Source organism: Meles meles, chromosome 4 (genome assembly GCF_922984935.1).
Source record: "Meles meles chromosome 4, mMelMel3.1 paternal haplotype, whole genome shotgun sequence".
Taxonomy (NCBI): Eukaryota; Metazoa; Chordata; class Mammalia; order Carnivora; family Mustelidae; genus Meles; species Meles meles.
In genome coordinates this window covers 58,420,835-58,441,031 of record NC_060069.1, presented here as the reverse complement: position 1 = coordinate 58,441,031, position 20,197 = coordinate 58,420,835, and the positions used below count along the sequence as shown (strand labels likewise).

Here is a 20,197-nt window from a genome sequence, read left to right as displayed (position 1 = left end):
GAACAAAACATGATGACTGACCTATATGAAGTCGTATGTCTATCTTTAGACTCAACAGTATAAGACACCCAAAGCCCAAAGACAGAGAATGGGGGAAGAGTGGATACTGTTACCAGAATTAAGAAAAATGGATACTAGGCAGCTAAAAGACAACAAATAACCACTAAGGCCTATGTGGCAATCGAATTTGCTTCTCAGCTCTCAATTATCATGACATTCAGAAATATATGAATCCATTAGTTTGTGCTGATAAAGTAGCATTAGAAAAATGTGGTAACAATTTCCACCTTTCTTCTCATTTCCACATTTTATGCCAAAGATGCCATGACACATTTATATATGCATATACATATATATGTTAATATCTATATAAGTATGCATATAAAACTCCCTATCATGCAATAATTTGATTTGTTTGTTGTGCTACTGAACATTTATATTAACTTTCTATAAGCACTGTACATATTCTTTTTAGAATAATTCCTGAAAAAAAGGAGCCATTTCTGTTTCAGTTGTTAGTTCAATTTCTTCCCAAACTACTGGTACACAAGGATGAATTAATAAGTCAATTTGATGTCAACAGTGATAAAATTACACTTTGAGGTATCTTTCTCTGAAAAAGTATCAGTTTTTTTTTCCCAACATAAATGGTTTTGAAACCCAAATTATCACACTGTCACAGAAATTTAAAGGTGGAAAGGCTCAAATTATTTAGAAAATGAGAATCAAAGCTTAAGCAACCTAAAACCAAATAGCATTTTAAAATCAATCTTGAAGAAATGAAAAACTATGTCCCACAGAAATTACAGTAGATAAGATAATGAACAGAACTATTATATTTTAACTAGAGACACTAAATAAACTTGCAGACCATAGTGAATTTTTTCACACAAGTGGCAAGGGACCATTAAGGCTGAGCCTAGAGGTATATCCTCCTTACATCTTTCTGTTTTGGGGAAAAAGCTTTGCCAGGTAGATACAGGATTCAGTGCTCAGATCACATTGACAAAGTAAGTGGAGAGGTTTTTTTTTTTTTTTTTTTTTATTGCAGCTGTGTATTTGCTGATAAGACAAAGCGAAGAAAGCAAGTACTTAATCACCACATCTCTAAAGTGATACCCAAGATTATTTTTAGCCGTTTACTGTACTTTTTTACCTTTCCTCTCAATAATGTACCTACATATTAGTTTTTAAATTGCTTACCTACACAAGGTTTGTTAGCTTCTCATAGGTTGGTAGGCTGGCTTCATGTTTATTCCTCTACAGAATGAGCACATCTCTAAAATTATCCAGTAATGAATCTAAAACTAGATGCTTAGGAAAGCAATTGGGGAGCAAGAAATCATTTTCTTTTAGCCTGTTTAACAAGAAACAAACAGAGACATATCAAAATGAAAACCTCAATACAGTAGTCCCCTCATGTGCAGGGACACATCCAAGACCCCCAGTGGATGTCTCAAATTGTAGATAGTACTGATCACTATATATACTATATTTCTTCCATATATATATATATATACACATACATATACATATATATAACTATGATTAAGTTTAATGTATAAATTAAGCACAGTAAGAGATTAACAATAATAACTGATAATAAAATAGAAGAATTTAATAATTTATTATTATAAAAGTTATATTAATGTGATCTGTCTTTTTTTAATGAACATATAATGTATTATTTGCCCCAGGGGTACAGGTCTGTGAATCATCAGGCTTACACATTTCACAGCACTCACCATAGTACATACCCTCCCCAATGTCCATCACCCAGCCACCCTATGCCTCCCTCCCCACTCCCCAGCAACCCTCAGTTTGATTCCCAAGATTGAGTCTCTTATGGTTTGTCTCCCTCTAGATCCCATCTTGTTTCATTTTTTCCCTTCCTCCCCTCCACAACCCTCTGTCCTGACTCTCAAATTCCTCACATCAGAGAGATTATTTGACAATTGTCTTTCTCTGATTGACTTATTTTGTTTAGCATAATACTCTCTAGTTCCATCCACATCCTCGCAAATGGCAAGATTTCATGTCTTTTGATGGTTACATAGTATTCCACTGTGTGTGTGTATATATATACATATACGTATATATACACATCTAGGTTCTTTCCATAGTTTGGCTATTGTGGACATTGCTGCTATAAACATTCGGGTGCACATGCCTCTTTGGATCACATTTGTATCTTTAGGGTAAATACCCAGTAGTGCGATTGCTGGGTCAGAGGGTAGCTCTATTTTCAACTTTTTGAGGAACCTCCATGCTGTTTTCTAGAGTGGCTGCACCAGCTTGCATTCCCACCAACAGTGTAAAAGGGTTCCCCTTTCTCCACTGCATCCTCACCAACATCTGTCATTTTCTGCTGGTCTCTTTTCTAACCACAACCAACTGGAACAAGAGAAACTCATTCATTTAAAGAGACTATCCATAATAGGAACTCACACTTAACAGCAATGCAATGCAATAGGGAAAAAACCTCATACTGATCTCATAGAAAAAGATGCATAGTGGCTTAAAGAGATACATGAAGTTTAAGCACTTCAATTGTTTTTATTATAAAATAGAGAACCTAAAAGGGTTAAATCTTAAAGTTCACTGTGTCCAACCCCTTAGTTTTAAAGGTGGAAAGAGGCTTGGGAGATTATATTAGATCTCTTCCCTGCTCCACTGAATAGAGTCCAGATATGGACCCACAACTCTATGGTCAAATAATCTTCAACAAAGCAGGAAAAAATATACAGTGGAAAAAAGACAGTCTCTTCAATAAATGGTACTGGGAAAATTGGACAGCTACGTATAGAAGAATGAAACTTGAACATTCTCTTACACCATACACAAAGATAAGCTCAAAAATGAATGAAAGACCTCAATGTGAGACAGGAATCCATCAAAATCCTAGAGGAGAATATAGGTAGTAACCTCTTTGACATCAGCCACAGCAACTTTGTTCAAGACATGTCTCCAAAGGCAAAGGAAACAAAAGCAAAAACGAAGTTTTGGGACTTCATCAAGATAAAAATCTTCTACACAGCAAAGGAAACAGTCAACAAAACAAAGAGGCAACCCATGGAATGGGAGAAGATATTCGCAAATGACAATACAGACAAAGGGCTGATATCCAAGATCTATAAAGAACTCCTCAAACTCAACACACACAAAACAGATAATCATGTCAAAAAATGGGCAGAAGACATAAACAGACACATCTCCAAAGAAGACCCACAAAGGGCTTACAGACACATGAAAAAATGTTCATTGTCATTAGCCATCAGGGAGATTCAAATCAAAACCACCTTGAGATATCACCTTACACCAGTTAGAATGGCCAAAATTAACAAGACAGTAAACAACATGTGTTGGAAAGGATGTGGAGAAAAGGGAACACTCTCACACTGTTGGTGGGAATGCAAGTTGGTGCAGCCATTTTGGAAAACAGTATGGAGATTCCTTAAGAAATTAAAAATAGAAATACCCTATGACCTGCAATTGCACCACTGGGCATTTACCCCAAAGATACAGATGTAGTGAACAGAAGGGCCATCTGTACCCCAATGTTCATAGCAGCAATGGCCACAGTCATCAAACTGTGAAAAGAGCCGAGATACCCTTCAACAGACAAATGGATAAAGATATGGTCCATATATACGATGGAGTATTACGCTTCCATCAGAAAGGATGAATACCCAACTTCTGCATCAACAAGGACGAGACTAGATGCTGAGTGAAATAAGTCAAGCAGAGAGTCAATTATCATATGGTTGCACTTATTTGTGGGGCATAAGGAATAAGATGGAGGACATTAGGAGAAGGCAAGGAAAAGTGAACTGGGGAAAATCAGTGGAGGAGATGAAGCATGAGAGGCTGTGGACTCTGAGAAACAAATTGAGAATTTTGGAGCGGAAATGGGAGGGGGGATAGGTGAGCCTGGTTGTGGGTATTAAGGAGGGAACGTATTGCATGGAACACTGGGATGGTGCATAAACAATGAATCTTGGAACACTGAAAAAAAAAAGTTTGCTCTGTTAAGGGACATCACTCCAGTGGCTAAGACAGAAGCAGGGGAATCCTCACAGAAATACTATGGGTGCCTGAGTATGCTGATGTCCCAGGAATCAGAGCAGGGAAGCCAGCTACAAAGATGGAGCCAAAGAGTGGGCTCTCAGCTCAAGGTTGCCATAAACCATGATCCTCAGCACAGTAGGGCCATTAGTCTTCAAGTAGGGACCCAATAAGTGGCAGATCCGGGGAAACTTCCCTTCTTCTCCCAGGAGGAGCAGCACAGGAACCCACCATGGGAATTTGCTGGGTTCGGAGACTCCAAATAGGGTCAGGCGCCAGAGATAGAAAAGTTCAGTCACAGGCCAGGTTAGCACAGAGTACAGCCAGAGACTAGGGAGACAGAAGTGATTGCCTGTTTTTCTCTGATGGGCACTGAGGAGTGGGGCCCTGAGCTCCAGAGATTGGGAGGCCGCCATATTCAGTCTTGTCCTCTAAAGCTGCATGGAAAGCTTTCAGGGAAAAAAAGCTACCAAGAACAAACCCAAGCAGGTTACTTAGCCTGTTCCCTGACCAGGATGGTGAATTCCACCTGGGGCAAAGACATCTGACAGTCAGTGCGACATGTCCCTCCCTCAGAATATCAGCAAGAACATCCAGCCAGGACTAAGTTTACTAATCAATGAGAACTGCAAAACTCCAGCTTTAGGGGAATATAGCACAAAGAATTTATGGCTTTTTTCCCATGATTCTTTCATCTTTGGAAGTTAATTTTTTTAATTTTCTTTCTTTTTTCTTTTTTTTTCCCTCTTTCCTTTTTCAACCAACATCTTACCAATTCCTTTTTAAAAATCTTTTTTAATTTCCATTTTTACAGTCATACTCTATCCTTCATTGTATTTAACCTTATTTTTTGTACATATATAAGTTTTTCTTTCTTTAAAATTTTGGGATACAGTTTCTTTTAACAGACCCTTTTTTTTTTAAGTATACCCTAAATCTAGTGTATGGCTTTGTTTTAGACTCCCACTGATCACATTCACTTTTTTTTAAATTTTCTTCTTTTCAACCAATTTCTTATCTTATTAATTCCCTTTTTTAAAATCTTTTTTAATTTTCATTTTTACAGTCATACTCCATCCCTTCATCATATTTACCCTAATTTTTGTGTATATATTTAAGTTTTACTTTCTTTAAAGTTTTGGTAGGCAAGTTCTTTAACAGACCAATATACACGCAAAATCTAGTGTGTGGCTCTGTTCTATTCACCAGCCTGATCGTGTTCTTTTTTCTTTTTTTTTTTTTTTCTTTTCCCCCTGGTTTCGGATCTCTTCTGATATGTTTAGCGTATATTTTTCTGGGGTCATTGTTTCCCTTTTAGCATTTTGTTCTCTTATTCATCTATTCTTCTCTGGACAAAATGACAAAACAGAAAAACTCACCTCAAAAAAAAAGAACATGAGGCAACATGGAGTGACATGGACCTAATCAATATGGGCATTAGTAAGATGTCAGAACTAGTGTTTAGAATGATGATTATAAAGGTACTAGCTGGGCTTGAAAAAAGCATAGAAGAAACTAGAGGGGCGCACCTGGGTGGCTCAGTGGGTTAAGCCTCTGCCTTCGGCTCAGGTCATGATCCCAGGACCCTGGGATCGAGCCCCACATCTGGCTCTCTGCTCAGCAAGGAGCCTGCTTCCCCCTCTCTCTCTGCCTGCCTCTCTGCCTACTAGTGATCTCTCTCTCTTTCAAATAAGTAAATAAAAATATTTAAAAAAAAAAAAGAAGATACTAGAGGATCTCCTTCTGGAGAAATAAAATCTAACCAGTTGAAATCAAAAAGGCTATTAACGAGGTGCAATCAAAAATGGAGGCTGTACAAGAATACTATATCCAGCTAGGCTATCATTGAAAATAGAAGGAGAGATAAAAAGCTTCCAGGACAAACAAAAACTGAAAGAATTTGCAAACGCCAAACCAGCTCTACAGGAAATATGGAAAGGGGTCCTCTAAGCAAAGAGAGAGCCTAAAAGTAGTAGATCAGAAAGGAACAGAGACAATATACCGTAACAGTCACCTAACAGGCAATACAATGGCACTAAATTCATATCTCTCAATAGTCACCCTGAATGTTAATGGACTAAATGCCCCAATCAAAAGACACAGGGTATCAGAATGGATAAAAAAACAAAACCCATGTATATGTTGCCTACAAGAAACTCATTTTAGACCCGAAGACACCTCCAGATTTAAAGTGAGGGGGTGGAAAACAATTTAGCATGCTAATGGGCATCAAAAGAAAGCTGGGGTGGCAATCCTTATATCAGATCAATTAGATTTTAAGCCAAAGACCATAATAAGAGATGAGGAAGGACACTATATCCTACTCAAAGGGTCTGTCCAACAAGAAGATCTAACAATTTTAAATATCTATGCCCCTAACATGGGAGCAGCCAACTATATAAATCAATTAATAACAAAATCAAAGAAACACATCAATAATAATACAATAATGGGGACTTTAACACTCCCCTCACTGAAATGGACAGATCATCCAAGCAAAAGATCAACAAGAAAATAAAGGCCTTAAATGACACACTGGACCTGATGGACATCACAGATATATTCAGAACATTTCATCCCAAAGCAACAGAATACACGTTCTTCTCTAGTGCACATGGAACATTCTCCAGAATAGATCACATCCTGGGTCCTAAATCAGGTCTCAACTGGTACAAAAGATTAGGATCATTCCCTGCATATTTTCAGACCACAATGCTGTGAAGCTAGAACTCAGTCATAAGAGGAAATTTGGAAAAAACCCAAATACATGGAGACTAAATAGCATTCTTCTAAAGAATGAATGGGTCAACCAGGAAATTAAAGAAGAATTGAAAAAATTCATGGAAACAAATGATAATGAAAACACAACGGTTCAAAATCTGTGAGACGCAGCAAAGTCAGTCCTGACAGGAAAATATATAGCGGTACAAGCCTTTCTCAAGAAACAAGAAAGGTCTCAAGTACACAACTTAACCCTACACCTAAAGGAGCTGGAGAAAGAACAAGAAAGAAACCCAAAACCCAGAAGGAGAAGAGAAATCGTAAAGATCAGAGCAGAAATCAATGAAATAGAAACCAAAAAAACACAATAGAACAAATCAACAAAACTAGGAGCTGGTTCTTTGAAAGAATTAATAAGATTGATAAACCCCTGGCCAGACTTATCAAAAAGAAAAGAGAAAGGACCCAAATAAATAAAACTATGAATGAAAGAGGAAAGATCAAAACTAACACCAAAGAAATGCAGACAATTATAAGAACATACTATGAGCAACTCTACACCAACAAATTTGACAATCTGGAAGAAATGGATGCATTCCTAGAGACATATAAACCACCACAACTGAGCCAGGAAGAAATAGAAAACCTGAACAGGTTTTCTAACCAGTAACCAGTAAGGAGATTGAAGCAATCATCAAAAGTCTCCAAACAAACAAAAGCCCAGGGCCAGACGGCTTCCCAGGGGAATTCCACCAAACATTTAAAGAAGAACTAATTCCTATTCTCCTGAAACTGTTCCAAAAAATAGAAATGGAAGGAAAACTTCCAAACTCATTTTATGAGGCAAGCATCACCTTGATCCCAAAACCGGACAAGGATCCCACCAAAAAAGAGAACTACAGACCAATATCCTTGATGAACACATATGCAAAAATTCTCACCCAAATACTAGCCAATAGGATTCAACAGTACATTAATAGGATTATTTACCACGACCAAGTGGGATTTATTCCTGGGCTGCAAGCTTGGTTCAACATCCGCAAATCTATCAATGTGATACAACACATTAATAAAAGAAAGAAAAAGAACCATATGATACTCTCAATAGATGCTGAAAAAGCATTTGACAAAGTACAGCATCCCTTCCTGATCAAAACTCTTCAAAGTATAGGGATAGAGGGCACATACCTCAATATTATCAAAGCCATCTATGAAAAACATACCGGAAATATCATTCTCAATGGAGAAAAACTGAAAGTTTTACCGCTAAGGTCAGGAACACGGCAGGGATGTCCATTATCACCACTGCTATTCAACACAGTACTAGAAGTCCTAGCCTCAGCAATCAGACAACAAAAGGAAATTAAAGGCATCCATACTGGCAAAGAAGAAGTCAAACTATCACTCTTTGCAGACGACATGATACTGTATGTGGAAAACCCAAAAGACTCCACTCCAAAGCTCTAGCAGAATGTGTACAGGAATTCAGTAAAGTGTCAGGATACAAAATCAATGCACAGAAATCAGTTGCATTTCTCTACACCAACAACAAGACAGAAGAAAGAGAACTTAAGGAGCAATCCCATTTACAATTGCACCAAAAACTATAAGATACCTAAGAATAAACCTAACCAAAGAGGCTAAGAATCTATATGCAGAAAACTATACAGTACTCATGAAAGAAATTGAGGAAGACACAAAGAAATGGAAAAACGCTCCATGCTCCTGGATTGGAAAAATAAGTATTGTGAAAATGTCTACACTACCTAAAGCAATCTACACATTTAATGCAATCCCTATCAAAATACCATCCATTTTTTTCAAAGAAATGGAACAAATAATCCTAAAATTTATATGGAACCAGAAAAGACCTCGAATAGCCAGAGGAATATTGAAAAAGAGAGCCAAAGTTGGTAGCATCACAATTCCGGACTTCAAGCTCTATTACAAAGCTGTTATCATCAAGACAGCATGGTACTGGCACAAAAACAGACACATAGATCAATGGAACAGAATAGAGAGCCCAGAAATCGACCCTCAACTCTATGGTCAACTAATCTTCGACAAAGCAGGAAAGAATGACCAGTGGAAAAAAGACAGCCTTTTCAATAAATGGTGCTGGGAAAATTGGACAACCACATGCAGAAAAATGAAATTGGAACACTTCCTTACACCACACATGAAAATAGACTCAAAATGGATGAAGGACCTCAATGTGAGACAGGAATCCATCCAAATCCTTGAGGAGAACACAGGCAGCAACCTCTTCGACCTCAGCCGCAGCAACTTCTTCCTAGGAACATTGGCAAAGGCAAGGGAAGCAAGGGCAAAAATGAACTATTGGGATTTCATCAAGATCAAAAGCTTTTGCACAGCAAAGGAAACAGTTAACAAAACCAAAAGACAACTGACAGAATGGGAGAAGATATTTGCAAATGACATATCAGATAGAAGGCTAGTATCCAAAATCTATAAAGAGCTTAGCAAATTCAACACCCAAAGGACAAATAATCCAATCGAGAAATGGGCAGAGGACATGAACAGACATTTCTGCAAGGAAGACATCCAGATGGCCAACAGACACATGAAAAAGTGCTCCACATCACTCGGCATCAGGGAAATACAAATCAAAACCACAGTGAGATATCACCTCACACCAGTCAGAATGGCTAAAATTAACAAGTCAGGAAATGACAGATGCTGGCGAGGATGCAGAGAAAGGGGAACCCTCCTCCACTGTTGGTGGGAATGCAAGCTGGTGCAACCACTCTGGAAAACAGCATGGAGGTTCCTCAAAATGTTGAAAATAGAACTACCCTATGACCCAGCAATTGCACTACTGGGTATTTACCCTAAAGATACAAATGTAGTGATCCAAAGGGGCACGTGCACCCGCATGTTTATAGCAGTAATGTCTACAATAACCAAACTATGGAAAGAACCTAGATGTCGATCAACAGATGAATGGATAAAGAAGATGTGGTATATATACACAATGGAATACTGTGCAGCCATCAAAAGAAATGAAATCTTGCCATTTGCGACGACGTGGATGGAACTAGAGGGTATCATGCTTAGTGAAATAAGTCAATCGGAGAAAGACAACTATCATATGATCTCCCTGATATGACAAAGTGGAGATGCAACATGGGGGGTTAGGGGGTTAGGAGAAGAATTAATGAAACAAGATGGGATTGGGAGGGAGACAAACCATAAGTGACTTTTAATCTCACAAAACAAACTGACGGTTGCTGGGGCGAGGGGGGGTTGGGAGAGGGGGAGGGGGGTTATGGACATTGGGGAGGGTATGTGCTATGTTGAGGCCTGTGAAGTGTGTAAGCCTGGCGATTCACAGACCTGTACCCCTGGGGATAAAAATACATTATATGTTTATAAAGAAATAAAAAATTAATAAAATATTTTTTAAAAATGGAGGCTGTAACTGCTAGAATAAATGAGGTAAAAGAGAGAATTAGTGATAAAGAAGACCAAATGACAGAGAGTAAAGAAGCTGAGAAAAAGAGAGATAAACAACTACAGGATCACCAGGGGAGATTTGAAGAGATAAGTGATACCATAAAGTGAAACAATATTAGAATAATTGGGATCCCAGAAAAAGAAGAAAGAGAGAGGGTGGCAGAAGGTATATTGATGTAAATTATAGCAGAGAATTTCCCTAATTTGGTGAAGGGTACAAGCATCAAAATCCAGGAGGCACAGAGAACCCCCTTCAAAATCAGTAAAAATGAGTCAACACCCAAACATCTAACAGTAAAACTCTCAAATCTCAGAGACAGAGAAAATCCTGAAAGGAGCTTGCGACTAGAGGTCTGTAACCAACAACAGTAGAAATATTACTCTCAGCAGACCTAGCCAGATAAGACTGGCATGATATATTCGGGGCACTAAATGAGAAAAATATGCAGCCAAGAATACTATATCCAGCTAGGCTGTCATTGAAAATAAGAGAGATAAAAAGCTTACAGGACAAAGAAACACTAAAAGAATTTGTGATCACCAAACCAGCCCTACAAGAAATATTGAAAGGGGTCCTCTAAGCAAACAGAGCCTAAAAGTAACAGACCAGAAAGGAACAGAGACAAAATACAGTAACAGTCACCTTACAGGCAATACAAAATTCATAACTTTCTATAGTTACCCTGAGTGTAAATGGGCTAAATGCTCCATTCAAAGATACAGAGTATCAGATTGGATAAAAAAACAAGACCCATCTATATACTGTCTCCAAGAGACTCACACCTCCAGATTTAATGTGAGGGGGTAGAAAACCATTTTCCATGCTAATGGACATCAAAAGAAAGTGGGGGTGGCAATCCATAGATGAGACAAATTAGATTTTTTTTTAATATTTTATTTATTCGACAGAGAGAAATCACAACTAGGCAGAGAGGCAGACAGAGAGAGAGGAGGAAGCAGGCTCCCTGCAGAGCAGAAAGCCTGATACGGGCTCGATCCCAGGACCCTGGGATCATGACCTGAGCCGAAGGCAGAGGCTTTAACCCACTGAGCCACCCAGGCACCCCAAGACAAATTAGATTTTAAACCAAACACTATGATAAGAGATGAGGAAGGGCACTGTATCATATTTAAAGGGTCTATCCAACAAAAACATCTAACAATTATAAATATTTATTCCCCTAACATGGGAACAGCCATATATAAGCCTATTATAAAAAAAATCAAAGAAACACATTGACAATAATACAATAATACTAGGGGACTTTAACACCCCCCTCACCAAAATGGACAGATCATCTAAGCAAAAGATCAACAAGGAAATAAGGGCTTTAAATGACACACATTCAAGCCCAAAGCAACAGAATACACATTCTTCTCTAATACAGATGGAACATTCTCCAGAATAGATCAGTTCTGGTCTCAACCAGTATCAAAAATTGGGATCATTTCCTGTATATTTTCAGGCCATAATTCTTTGAAACTATAACTCAGTCACAATAGAAAAGAACTCAAATACATGGAGGCTAAAGAGCATCCTACTAAAGAATGAATGGGTCAACCAATAAATTAAAAAAAAATTTTAAAAATTCAGGAAAACAAACAAAAATGAAAACACAACTGTTCAAAATTTTTGGGATACAACAAAGGCAGTCCTAAGAGTGGAGTATAATAAAGCAATACAAGACTTTCTCAAGAAACAGAAAAGGTCTCAAATCACAACCTAACCATACACCTAAAGGAGATAGAGAAAGAATAGCAAATAAAGCTTAAACACAGCAGGAAAGAGAAATAATAAAGATCAAAGCAGAAATCAATGAAATAGAAACCAAAAGAACATTAGAACAGATCAATGAAACTAGGAGCTAGTTCTTAGAAGGAATTAATAAGATTGATAAAACCCTGGCCAGACTTATCAAAAAGAAAAGAGAAAGCCCCAAATAAATAAAATCATGAATAAAAGAGAGGAGATCACAACCAATGCTAAAGAAATATACAATTATAAGAGCATATTATGAGCAGCTATATGTCAGCAAATTAGATAATCTGGAAGAAATGGGTGCATTCCTAGAGAAGTATAAACTACCAAAATTGAACCAGGATGAAACAGAAAACTGAACAGATGCAAAACCAGTAAGGAGATTGAAGCAGTCATCAAAAATCTCCAAACAAACAAGAGCCCAGGGACAGACAGCTTCCCAGGGGAATTCTACCAAACATTTAGAGAAAAGTTAATACCTATTTTCCTGAAACTGTTCCAAAAAATAGAAATGGAAGGAAAACTTTCAAACTCTTTTTATGAGGACAGCATCACCTTGATCCCAAAACAAAACAAAGACCCTACCAAACAGGAGAATAACAGACCAATATCCTTGATGAACAAAAATTCTCACCAAAATACTAGCTAATAGGATCCAACAGTGCATTAAAAGGATTATTCACCACGACCAAGTGGGATTTATTCCTGGGCTGCAAGCTTGGTTCAACATCCACAAATCAATCAATGTGATACAATACATCAATAAAAGAAAGAACAAGAACCATATGATACTCTCAATAGATGCTAAAAAAGCATTTGACAAAGTACAGCATCCTTTCCTGATCAAAACTCTGCAAAGTGTAGGGATAGAGAGTACATACCCCAAAATCATCAAAGCCATCTAGGAAAAACCCACAGCAAATATCATTCTCAATGGGGAAAAACTGAGAGCTTTCCCCTAAGGTCAGGAACATGGCAGGGATGTCCACTATCACTACTGCTATTCAACATAGTACTAGAAGTCCTAGCCTCAGCAATCAAACAACAAAAAGAAATAAAAAGCATCCAAATCAGCAAAAAAGAAGTCAAACTCTCACTCTCTGCAGATGATATGATACTTTATGTGGAAAACCCAAAAGACTCCACTCCAAAACTGCTAGAACTTGTACAGGAATTCAGTAAAGTGTCAGGATATAAAATCATTGCACAGAAATCAGTGGCATTTCCATACACCATCTGAATTGGCAGAAGAAAGATAAATTAAGGAGTCAATCCCATTTACAACTGCACCCAAAACCATGAGATACGTAGGAATAAACCTAACCAAAAAGGCAAGGAATCTGTACTCAGAAAACGATAAAGTACTTGTGAAAGAAATTGAGGAAGACACAAGGAAATGGAAAAACATTCCATGCTCATGGATTAGAAGAACAAACATTGTGAAAATGTCTATGCTACCTAGAACCATTGCACATTGAAAGCAATCCCTATCAAAATACCATCAAGTTTTTTCAAAGAAATGGGACAAATAATCCTAAAATTTATACGGAACCAGAAAATACCCTGAATAGCCAGAGGAATGTTGAAAAAGAAAGCCAAAGTTGGTGGCATCACAATTCCAGACTTCAAGCTCTATTACAAAGTTCTAATCATCAAGACACTATGGTACTGGCACAAAAACAGACACATAGATCAATTTAACAATAGACAGAGCCCCGAAATGGACCCCCAACTCTATGGTCAACTAATCTTCAATAAAACAGGAAAGAATGTGAATGGAAAAAAGACAGTCTCTTCAACAAATGATGTTGGTAAAACTGGACAGTCACATGCAGAAAAATGAAATTGGACCACTTCCTTATACTACACACAAAACCAGACTCAAAATGGATGAAAGACTTTAATGTGAGACAGGAATCCATCAAAATCGAGGAGAACACAGGCAGCAACCTCTTCGACCTCAGCTACAGTAACTTCTTCCTAGAAACATTGCCAAAGGCAAGGGAAACAAGGGCAAAAATGAACTATTGGGACCTCACCAAGATCAAAAGCTTTTGCACAGCAAGGGAAACAGTCAACAAAACCAAAAGACAACTGACAGAATGGGAGAAGATATTTGCAAATGACATATCAGATAAGGGGCTAGTATCTAAAATTTATAAAGAATTTATCAAACTCAACACCCAAAGGACAAATAATTCAATCAAGAAATGGGCAGAAGACATGAACAGACGTTTCTGCAAATACATCCAAATGGTCAATAGACACCTGAAAAGGTGCTCAACATCACTCAGCATCAGGGAAATACAAATCAAAACCACAATGAGATACTATTATCAAGCATCTCATTGTCTTTGTCTAAAGGCAAATGGCTAAAATTAACAAATCAGGATAGGACAAATATTGGCGAGGATGCAGAGATAGGGGAATCCTCCTACACTGCTGTTGAGAACGCAAGCTGGTGCAGCTACTCTGGTAAACAGTATGGAGGTTCCTCAAAAGGTTGAAAATAGAGGTATCCTAGGACCCAGCAATTGCACTACTGGGTATTTACCCCAAATATATAAAGGTAGTGATCTGAAGGGGCATATGCACTCTGATGTTTATAGCAGTAATGTCCACAATAGCGAAACTTTGGAAAGAGCCTAGATATCTATCAACAGATGAATGGATAAAAAAGAAGTGGTAAATGTATACAATGGAATATTATGCAGCCATCAAAAATGAAATCTTGCCATTTGCAACAACATGGATAGAACTAGAGGGTATTATGTTAAGCAAAATAAGTTGATATAAGAAAGACAATTATCATATGATCTCACTGATAATGTAGAATTTGAGAAACAAGGCAGAGGATCATAAATGAAGAGAAGAAAAAATGAAACAAGACAAAATCAGAGAGGGAGACAAAGCATAAGATACTCCTAATCTCAGGAAACAAACTGAGGGTTGCTTGAGTGGAGGACGGTGGGAGGGATGGGGTGGCTGGGTGATGGAGTTTGGGGAAGGTATGTGCTATGGTAAGCACTGTGAATTGCATAAGAATGATGAATCACAGACCTGCACCCCTGAAATAAATTATGTTAATAAAAAATAAATAGATAATTAAATAATTAAATAAGTAAACAAGGTGCATAGGATCAAAGTTTAATCTTTACCCAGACAAGCTCAATCTTCCAATGGATTCCATTAAGGATAGGGCAATATACTAAAACAGTAATATATTTCTCATCTTAAAATTCTCCTTTGGTGCTGCCATCAATAAAATAGAAAAGTAGTTATAATTTAAAAGTAATTTAAAATAATATATAAATAAATATAAATAAATAAAATAAATATAATTTAAAAGGCAATTACTCTTTTTCAGAGAAATGTCCAAATTGCATTAAAAATGAGTATCAAGTCAACCCAAAATGTATTGACAAAAAATATATTTATTTAGCATCAAATTGCCAATTTTTCTTGATTATAATCGTGACATGTACCCTGCTGGCATAGTATTCTGAGAAACTGCCACAAAAAGAATCTAAGAAATGTGTGTGTTTGTATCTTTTACGTTTTCTGGACAAAATACCTGGAGATAAGCACACTGACCTACTCCATGTATCATACACGTCTTTTTAACTGTTCCCCCCCCCCCGACAATCAAGATGGATTTGTTCTGAAATATCCTCATCCTATTCTGTCTTTTTTGTAAACAAAGACAAACATGGAAAAAAAAAATGGCTGGCTGAGAATAGCACTGCAGATGGCCACTGTGTATGGTCTAACATTGCACATCTCTGAGAGCACCACATACGTCATACATGGATTATGATGTAAATGCAACAACCCCCAACACCCTCATTCCAGGCTAGGGTTGTGCAATATTCACCCCTGGGTCTGTTCAGAGCTAACTGGCCTAAACTGTAAATAAAATTAGTGATTATCTTTCCTCTTAGAAAAATTCAAAATTACTGAGCTAATCAATCCTAGACCATGAGATCTGAGCTAACTTACATTAAGATAATAACCTCATCAAAACATTTACCAACAACTAAAATATGGAGAAGGTATTAGAGATATAACTATCTTAAAATGATTCTACACAGTAGGTCCCAATACCTTACCCCTGAATCTTTGTTTAATTGGCAGTAGGTTTTCTGGTAAAGGATAGAAAACTTGATACCCACAATGATCTTACAGCACCCTCATGTGGATAAATATTTGACAATGTTTTTCTTAAAGAGATGTGTTAATCTGTGATATGAAAAATAAGAAGAAAAGGTGGTATAATCATTTCAAAGACTTCTGCATGAATGAATCTTTATCAGAACAAGTCTGAATTATTTCTCTAATAATGAGGATGAATTTTTGGCTGATTAGCCATATTTTCCATTTAGTATTCCTCCTTCTTCCCTGAATTAACCCAGGGTGACTCTAAATATAACTCTGAATAGAACAAAGCTACTACCTTGTATGGAAGCAAAGCTGCCTCTTGCATTGTGTGTCTGTGAATGAAACCAAGTGACCCCATAATATGGAAAGAAAAAGCTTTAAGGCTATCTTTAGAAGTTAACATAATAATAGAAATTTTTAAAATAAAATACATTCCATACATGTATATTTACAAACTATATTCTTAAAGAGCATGGTTTCAACTGACCCTCTAGATGGTATGGCATGGTAGAAAGAGTACTAGATACCCAGTAAGATAATGCGGATTCTAAAGTTAGTTTTTGAACAAATTCTTAATCCTTCCATATCTGTTTTTTAATTTTTTAAATGGCAGTAGAAAGAGCAGAAGCTACTAGTTGGTGGCTTCCTAGTATACTCAAGATTCCTTTCATTCCAAACCACAAACTTACTCAATTTGGCTTAAGACAATTAAAAAAAGAATTTTTTTAAGAAAAAAAATTGGGGAAAAAATTGCTGAAAAGTTAAAGGGAGAATTATTAACATACCTTTATTGTCTTATCTGGGTCCACCCACACTTCCTGATACAAACACCTCATCCTTAACTCCAGGTGAGGATGAGGCTTTTTGATATTGTTTACATCAGAATTAAGAACTAGAAAAAAACCTGTCTACAGATTTTGTATGTAGTCACAGGTTATTTGTGTAAGTCCTTCCCATGTGGCAATATACAAGTTTCTGAGATCCAGATAGACTTCATCTTTTACATATTGTCTCACTAGAAGCTCTGCATGTTATTTTGGGAAACTTGGGGGATCCAAGAAAAGCTACTTTAAATATGCTGCTTTTGCCTTTGCTTTTTGTGACTACCTTGCTCTGGCTAAGTTTTTATGTTCTTTGCTATATAAGTCAGGCATTTAGTCTGTGTGTGTGTATTCTCACACAGAAGAAACAGGGGTCTCTTCCCACCAATATATAGCCTACCTAAAATGATACACATAATTAAAATGCCTGTAACTAAAATATCTTTACCTACCTGAATTTCACACTTGCTGTTTCCAGAACACATCTTTCTTTTTCACATCTCTACCTCTCTAATTATATTGCTCCCAACTCCTGCAAAGCACATACTTGCCTCCCCCTCTCCTCTCTTACCTCCATCAACTCCCAGTACTTCACCTCCCAGAAAAATAAGGGATCTAAGCAGACAACTAGTAGGTGTCCACAACAATAGTACTTACCGCATGCCCCATTTCTTCTTACGTCCAATCCTTTATTGGACTGTGCACTGCTTAAAAATCAGGAATTGTTTTCATCTTTATATCTCCAAGGCCTAGAGAGTATGTTAAAAGATATACATATGTGTTTATTTAAAAAAAATACAATTCGATACCACATTAAAATAGGCCCAGGATCAGACACCAAAGATCTGACTGTCTTGAATGCCTTACCCTCACTTCCTTCCCATACAGTCGCTTGATTATTCATACCCTTAATCTGGAAAACTAATAAAAATATATATTTAAAAGAATCTTTTAAAGGTCAGTAAACAAAAAATTAAAGAAAGAAGTGAAAGAAAAGTGTTTTCTATGTCCACCTTGAGAAATCCTGCATGTGGGACAAATTTCTCCAAAATGAAATGCAAAACTAATCCCCCTCACATCCTCTCCTCACTCCCTCCAGTCCTATGTCAACGATCCAGTGCTCAGTCCCCTCCAAAGTCAAAGGATATCTATCCCAGCAGAAAATTAGCTCAAGCCCATCCGTAACTGAAAAAGGCCTAACCCCATGCTGTGGGAGTAGTACTTGGAAAGTGAAGAATAAGGTTGTCTCTGGCACTTAACTACTGCTGGCCCCATTCAAGGCCAGCACCAACCAAAGATAGGACCCAGCTTGAGTCTTGATTATGCCTGCTTGAAATTTTGTACTTTTTTCCCCCCATCACTACTATGTACACAACAAGCATTTAATAAATTTTACTCTTGAGGAACACTGCATACCCTCTAAAAGCAGTTACTTTCTCCTGTTTCCATGCCCACACCACAGCAATTTTAGATAGTCAAGACATGGAGTGGTTGTTTACTCTGCTGTTAAAATTAGGAAAAACAATAGACAAATCCTATAGTGATAAAGGAATGTTCTACTCAAGAATGGCTTCGGGGGTGCCTGGATGGCTCAGTGAGTTAAAGCCTCTGCCTTCGACTCAGGTCATGATCCCAGGGTCCCAGGATTGAGCCCCGCATCGGGCTCTCTGCTCCGCAGGGAGCCTGCTTCCTCCTCTCTCTCTACCTGTCTCTCTGCCTAGTTGTGATTTCTCTCTGTCAAATAAATAAAATATTAAAAAAAAAAAAAAAGGAATGGCTTCACAGTTGGCCCTCTCAGGCTAAGTGCCACTGTCTGGCTTCTGGTTCTCAGATGCTGGGCTTCTCAATCCCTCCAGAGATAATTAGATCCTTAATAACAGATTAGCTCTAAAATAACATAACTTACCGGAATATCTATATAGTTCATTTTTGTGGTTGGCTTTCAATGACAGTACTGTCTTTCCTAATATCAACCATTCTCTATAGCTGTAGCTTAACACAAATCAGTCTGTACCAGTAAGTAAACTTTCCTGATGTGCTCATAGTGGCTTGAAATGTATTGTTTTTTAAACTTGCATCTTTCTTCATTGCATTTTCTCAAGACTCCGTAAACTATTTGTCTGGATTTTTCACAAAATAGTGTATTCTGTATTTTGTACAGAATACACTGTATTCTGGACTTCTATCCAGGTGATGAGACAGTGAAAACACATAGCTGGAGAGGAGGCAGAATAACTGCTACTATTTACTTTTGTTCAATATTTAAGTGGTATGGATTTTAATATAGTGAAATAAAACAAAGTCATATTATCTCAAAATCAGAGAAAGCTAGGCCTTGTATATGATAATTATCTTCTTACTCTTTCTAGCAACTGCGTCTGTGAAGATCTATTAAGACCGAAGTTGGAACCCTAACTGTAACGTTTACCAGGTGGGTGACATTGAGCAATTTATTGAGACTCTCAGGCCTGTTTCCTTAATCTCTAAAGTGAGAGTAAAATGAATTAATGTAATTAGATTCTCAAGTCAATAACGGGGGAGGGGGGAGGGGAAGAAGGGGAGGAGAGAGGGGTAGGAGTGAGAGCCTAAATCACAATTACCTTTGTAAATCACTTGAATTATCCATACAGTTTATTGACTTTAATGGATACAACACTACACTGTATATCTTATGGGCACTACGTTTTTAGAAGCCACAAACTAAAATAAAAAAGGAATGCAAATATGTATATGTCTAGACATTAAAGCCATTCTGATTTTAAGCGAACTCTAAAAATCACTACAATGAATGGAGTATGGATGGAGAACACAATTCCGGTGCTTAATAAATGTTAGTGTCCTTCCTTTCTTCTGGGCTTAGATTACCAAGAACTCTCCCACAGCAGTAATTTTTATGTGGTTAGGTTTGAGATGCAGGCAGTGACTTAACCAGCAAGTACTCTGAAGGAAGAAACTTTGTAATTCGTCTGGGGTTCTCACCCTGGCACTGGAACTTAGAAGCGCCCCAGCAGATAGGTGGATGAATTATTACTTAGCCTAAATTAAAGCCCAGGCCGTCTCAACGTAATAATAACACCACAGAAATTAAAAAAAAAAAAAAAACTTCTCATACATCACTACCTCGGTGCGGTACGCAGCCCTTAACTCAGGAAATGCTTAGCCCAGTGCTTCCGGCTTCCGTAGTCTCGCTCCATTT

The 20,197-nt window shown here is 37.5% G+C and overlaps 1 long non-coding RNA gene across 1 annotated transcript; it reads right to left on the bottom strand.

Annotated features, from left to right (window-relative positions):
- Nucleotides 1-1,224: 1,224 nt before the first annotated feature.
- On the bottom strand, nt 1,225-20,172 carry LOC123940411. Its single transcript, XR_006818073.1, has 3 exons — nt 20,122-20,172; nt 17,659-17,750; nt 1,225-1,357 (listed from the first exon to the last, which is right to left on the bottom strand). It is a non-coding gene; the product is annotated as an uncharacterized LOC123940411 (long non-coding RNA).
- Nucleotides 20,173-20,197: the final 25 nt, after the last annotated feature.